Source organism: Danio rerio, chromosome 14 (assembly GCF_052040795.2).
Source record: "Danio rerio strain M-AB ecotype USA chromosome 14, GRCz13ab, whole genome shotgun sequence".
NCBI classification, from domain to species: Eukaryota; Metazoa; Chordata; class Actinopteri; order Cypriniformes; family Danionidae; genus Danio; species Danio rerio.
Window position 1 is genome coordinate 14,219,906 of NC_141034.1, and position 6,067 is coordinate 14,225,972.

The 6,067-nt window shown below is 36.7% G+C and overlaps 1 long non-coding RNA gene across 1 annotated transcript; it reads left to right on the forward strand.

The window, feature by feature from the left end:
- The first annotated feature begins 1,084 nt into the window (after positions 1–1,084).
- On the forward strand, positions 1,085–5,199 carry LOC141377701 (uncharacterized). Its single transcript, XR_015507240.1, has 3 exons — positions 1,085–2,680; positions 2,786–2,857; positions 4,353–5,199. It is a non-coding gene; the product is annotated as an uncharacterized LOC141377701 (long non-coding RNA).
- The last annotated feature ends 868 nt before the right edge of the window (positions 5,200–6,067 follow it).

The window sequence follows — 6,067 nt, forward strand, 5'->3', positions numbered from 1 at the left end:
CAACCTAAAAAAACACTGCAGAACAATAACTGAGCAGTTGCACAGTCAAAAAGGTCAGATGTAAAGCTGACAGCTATGAAGCATTAATTGGCAACCTGGCAATTAAAATTGGCAAAACGGTTAATTCATGCCTCCCTCCAGCCATCAATGACATAGAACTTGAGTGGCCATACTTGTTTAGGAAAAGAGGCCTATGCAATCATTTTGAAATGCTTACAGGTAATGACATAAAAAGTCGCCTTAGTGAATGCCTTAATAGCAAAAGCAATAGGATTGTGAACTACTTTGCAAAAACAGACAAAAAAATTCAATTGCAAAAAAATTTTTTTGCAAAAAAATTCAAAAGCTCTTAAAAGAAACTAAAGCCACACCAGCAACCAGCAACAAGACTGGCATATCACCCATCCTGCTGGCAATGAATTACTTCAAAGAAAAAGAAAACTCTCTTATTATTTTAGTAGATGTAAGTAGATTTATTTTACTCTCTATCTCTCACACACACACACACACACACACACTTTTTTCTTTTTGATCATGTAGATCTAAGACATTCAAAACTGTTTTATCAAAAGAAAAATAATTGTCACACTGATTTTTACTAAAACTTTACTAAAAGTTTGAATTATGTAAGGGAAGCAGATTTAGTGCATGGCAATTTGTTGTTTCTTTTATGTGGTCTGTTTTACCATTTTATGAAAAAATATTTTTTAAGCATTTAGTCTGATTACAGTGTAGTGATTCACTATACTAAAGCATGCCATGTGTGATGACTAAACTTGCATGCTTTGCTGCTATTGTGCAAACACTTTTAACTTAATAAAATTTGGCGCTACCAAAATTTGCTAACAACCTTAGTTTTTTGTGTTCTATGTTATGGGATCTTCATGTGCAACATCATCTGTGCGCACAATGTGTGCTCTCGCGAGCGAGGTCATGCCTTCAGCGCACTGGTGCAATCAGTTCTCTCCACTCGCTCGCTGCTTCTCTCTGCTCGCGTGAAACTTTTTGGATTTTTGTCAGTCCTGAGGCGGGACTTGGTTTACTTATTATCTCTAACACCATTGGCTACTTTCCCTTTTACGGAAGTTAGTCGGGATTGGACCCTTTGATGATCAATCAAGACCAAGAAAATCCGTAACGTTGGGTCATCGTTGAATAGAAGGTATGTGGGGATTATTACCATGTAAAGTTTACTTTTCTTACTGAAAAATACTGAAAGTGTTAAAATTAGCTGACTTTAATTGGATTTCTGTTTGCTTTACGAACCCAGTTAACACTAACTAATTTTTTTGGTGTAAAACATTATTTTACCTTCACCCGGGACAGTGGACCACTGTATGGCAAGGTTTGCATCTCTCAAAGCAGCCAGCATAACAGTATATGTAATTACTTCTGTTTGTCATTTTAAGTGAATCATCTTAAAGAGATAGTTCACCTAAAATAAATATCTATACACTATTTTAAGTGATTCCATACCTTTGAGTTTTTTTTTTCTTCTGTTATACACAAAATACTCAAGATATTTTGAAAAATGTTAGAAACTTGCAACCATTTATGTTTATGGTATAAAAAAACAAATATGATTGATGTAAATGGTAACAGGTTTCCAACATCTTTCAAAATAACATATTTTGTGTTTAACAGATAAAAGAAATTCAAACAGGTTTAAAACAAGCACAGTATGATTAAATGATGACACATTTTTCAGTTTTGGGTGAACTTCCACTTTAATACTGGAAAACAAAAGCAGCACAGTAGCAGCCCTTAAGTACCATAATTTAAGCATAAATCTAAGGGATAACTCAGATGTTGCAATTGTCCAGAGAATGTCACTTTAGATAAGCAGAGCCCACCTGGATTTTTAAAAAAAACTTATTAAATATACGGCTGACATATCATTATGCTTTTTCTCTCAGAGCATTTCCCGGCTTGTTCAAGGGTCAAAAACCCCCTACACCAAATGCTAAAAAAAAGACACAGCAGGTCAACGCCAGTGCAGTTTTTTCTGATGAACAAAACCACGGATAAGACCCCAAAGGCCTCCGATGAGCAGATTCTTTTACAGGCAGGATTAGGACGGAGGCCAGAAGATGCTAATCACTCAGAGGTTAGATATTTCAAGTTTTTATATACTGTACAGAGAATGGGAATATCACAGAGCAACGAATTTAAGGAATTTGAGACAGGGTAGTCTGGACCTCAATGACCTTTCATATATACACTGGTTTTCTATAATCTGTAACTGCTTGCACCCCAAATAAAGAAGAAAATCATCTATTGAAAAAAGTCATTGCGACAGCTCATTCCCTGTCACTTGCGGACAAGCTAATTTATTTATTTGATCCAATCCCTCTGCATCTGTGCTTAGATTCTTCAGTAGTAGTTGTCTGCAGTGTTAAAAAAGGGTTTAAAAACTTTTTTACCTTTTTAAAGTTACAATTAATTTATCTAAAAGCTGGTATAGGTGTTTTTAAAGGGATATTTAATCCAAACATGAAAATTATTTCATTAATTAATCACACCTGTTTTATTCAAAACCTGTAAGTGCCCCGTTTGTAACACTGACATCATATAGACTATTTTTAACAATGTCTTTACAATGTTTCTGGAGCTTCATTATATTTGTACTTTTGCTCTCTATGGGAGGGTCAGAGATATCTGGATTTTGGAGATCTTGAAGGTTTGGAAATACATAACTATCATATTTTATTACTATATAACACATTTTATTACTATATATAAGATTTCCTTTAAAGCCTTATGTTTTTGAATGTTTACCCACCAGATATCTATACTACTAGCAGAGACATATAGAAAAATAGCACATATGGAAGGAGCCTGGATGCTAAAGCTGTTGGTAAGGTTGCTAGGTTGATTTAAAAATAAAGTTTCACTATGACATAATATCAACAAATTCAGATGTCATTACACTGAATTAATACTTTGAGTGATATTTATGCTTTAGTATTTTCATGTTTACTTTTACGGAACCCCGGAAGGGACGTAGTGGAGGAGAAAAAAAATGGGTGGGTGAAAAAAAAATAATGGGTGAAAGAAAAAAAATGGGTGGGAGGAAAATATATATTTCTAAGTTTTTTGCGTTCTCTCGCAAAGTTTTGCGTTCCCTCGCAAAGATGTTTTGCGTTATCTCGCAAAGATGTTTTGCGTTCCCTTGCAAAGATGTTTTGCGTTCCCTCGCAAAGATGTTTTGCGTTATCTCGCAAAGATGTTTTGCGTTATCTCGCAAAGATGTTTTGCGTTCCCTCGCAAAGATGTTTTGCGTTATCTCGCAAAGATGTTTTGCGTTCCCTCGCAAAACTGTTTCTCCACAAACACTTCCTGTTCACTGCACTCACGTAAACCCTCCCGTTTTTGCTGAAATTCTCCCATATTTTACCATTCTATCCCACTTTCTTTACATTACTGTGCGCTGATTGTCGCCTTTCACTTTGCAACCTCTGAACCAGTGAATGCATGTTTAAGCGCTGACTGACAGACGCGCTTCGTACAATAAACTGATCCCAGATCAGCGTCTGTACGCGCCATTTAAAGGGACACTTCTGTTATCAAACAAGTGCGCAGCAAATGAATCTCATGTTTTGTTTAGTTTGATAACAGAGGTGTCTCTGTAAGAATGCACAGATCTATAATGAAAGCAGTCCATTACTTTAAAAACTTCATATTATTCAGTGTATTTGTCTGTTTAAACATAAACCCGCTCCTCTGTAAATGGCGTGTACAGACGCTGATCTGGGATCAGTTTATTGTACGAAGCGCGTCTGTCAGTCAGCGCTTATACATGCATTCACTGGTTCATAGGTAGCATACGCACAGTAATGTAAAGAAAGTGGGGTAGAATGGTAAAATACGGGAGAATTTCGGCAAAAACGGGAGGGTTTACGTGAGTGCAGTGAACAGGAAGTGTTTGTGGAGAAACAGTTTTGCGAGAGAACGCAAAACAACTTTGCGAGGGAACTCAAAACATCTTTGCGAGGGAACGCAAAACAACTTTGCGAGGGAACGCAAAACAACTTTGCGAGGGAACGCAAAACATCTTTGCGAGATAACGCAAAACATCTTTGCGAGATAACGCAAAACATCTTTGCGAGGGAACGCAAAACATCTTTGCGAGATAACGCAAAACATCTTTGCGAGGGAACGCAAAAAACTTAGAAATATATATTTTCCTCCCACCCATTTTTTTTTCTTTCACCCATTATTTTTTTTTCACCCACCCATTTTTTTTCTCCTCCACTACGTCCCTTCCGGGGTTCCGTATACTTTAACTATTCAGTTCCTGTGTGAGTATTTTTTTTTTAAATCTGATGAGGCTTTTAATAATTTTTACTCAGGAGGGTCAGGTCAGCGAAAGTTAAATGTTGTTCCACCAGAAGCTGAAGGATACACAGGATCCTACCTCATTAAAACGTCAGGAGGAAAGTGCTGTCTATATATCATGCCAATACAGAAATCTCCCCTTTACCCTACTGATTTAAAGAGTTTGAAAAAAAAAAATGCCAAAAGCACGATGTGCCAAATGCTATACAGACATGCAAATTCTACTGCTGTGTAAGAATTGAAATATTACATATATGTTTGATGTCTTTGACAATTCAAAACATGAGCTGAAAACAGAGACTGCTGACTCCACAACCCAGCAGGTGGGAATGCATGCATCTGAGTCTGCTGAAACTCGGCTTCAACCACCCCAACTCACACATATGGTCATTTCAATGTTTGAATGTTCTAGATTAACTAAAGTGACTTTATCTATCATGTTTGATATCATTTGAAATGTCTCAGTGCAACTGGTACAATGGTCTCATTCTCTCAGAAATAGACATAATCAAAACAATAAATATATAACTTCAGGCATCTTTTGAACCACTGTGAAGGGTGTGACTTTTCCACAGGCAACACTAAATGTGAATGCCTTTTGTTATGCACACACCCCTTTCCTTGAGGGAATTCTTGGACTACTTAAGGTAAGGTTTGAGAAAGGCTCAGGGCGATTCTGCTTAACCAGATCAGACCGTAACATGGAGCTTACGCTTCACGTTATGTATAATTTGAAGTCAGGTATGCATCTTTTCATCTTGGATTTATATTTGATAATTTGATGTTCTGTATTGATCATTTATGAATTGACTGATTGAATTATTATAATACATTTACCTGATTAATAAATTGTTGTGTTTGAACATATTTTGCTCACTCTGCAATTATTAGTTCTAGTAGATTACGCTGTATCCTTGTTTCCGCACGTCTTGCGTCAGGTCAGTAGACGGACTAAAATCCAGTTGAGATGGAGCATTGGGCACACTAATTGTGTTTTAGGGATCCGACTGACTCTTGATATTGATTCAAGTGTACTTAGGTGGAAAGGGCGTTAACTTCCGTCTAGGTCAACAAGTTGTTGCACCACTAACCTAGATTGGGTACCCGACCTTTGTTTAAAGGTAATATTATTCTAAATTAAGTTCATATGGGAAACCATGGGCTTGGTAAAAACCAAAGTTACTATAGAGTCCAGTAGTCGGGTACATTTATAATAATGCCCTAACCTCTAATTAGAAATGATATTGTCTTAACTCAAGGGTGTACACCTAAGCGGGACTAACTAAAGTATTTTAGAACAAGCGCGCTGGTAGCGGCCATCTAAAGTATTAGTCAATTACCTCTGTTTAATATTCAAGACTGACCAGAGTGTGACCGAGGCGATTTCTCTGAGCGACATGAGCACCGGAATGAACGGATGTGATAGTAGTGAAGACAAAAGGTTCAAACATTTATCTAAATTATATATTGATATAATCTTCTTAATGTTTTATAATTGGAGTCAGATAAAACGAGGATAAATAAATTAATATTCTAAACCACCTCATACTAAAATTGGAGTAAGATATGAGTTAAGTTTAATATAAATCAACATTGTGCACTGGAAAGACCGAACATGCAGTGAACCTTCATCCACCATTGGATACCGTCATTGGACCAACTGCATGGACCTTACATGCTGGCTATACAGTATGCATGTTCAGGAGTGTGAGACAGACATATGGATTAA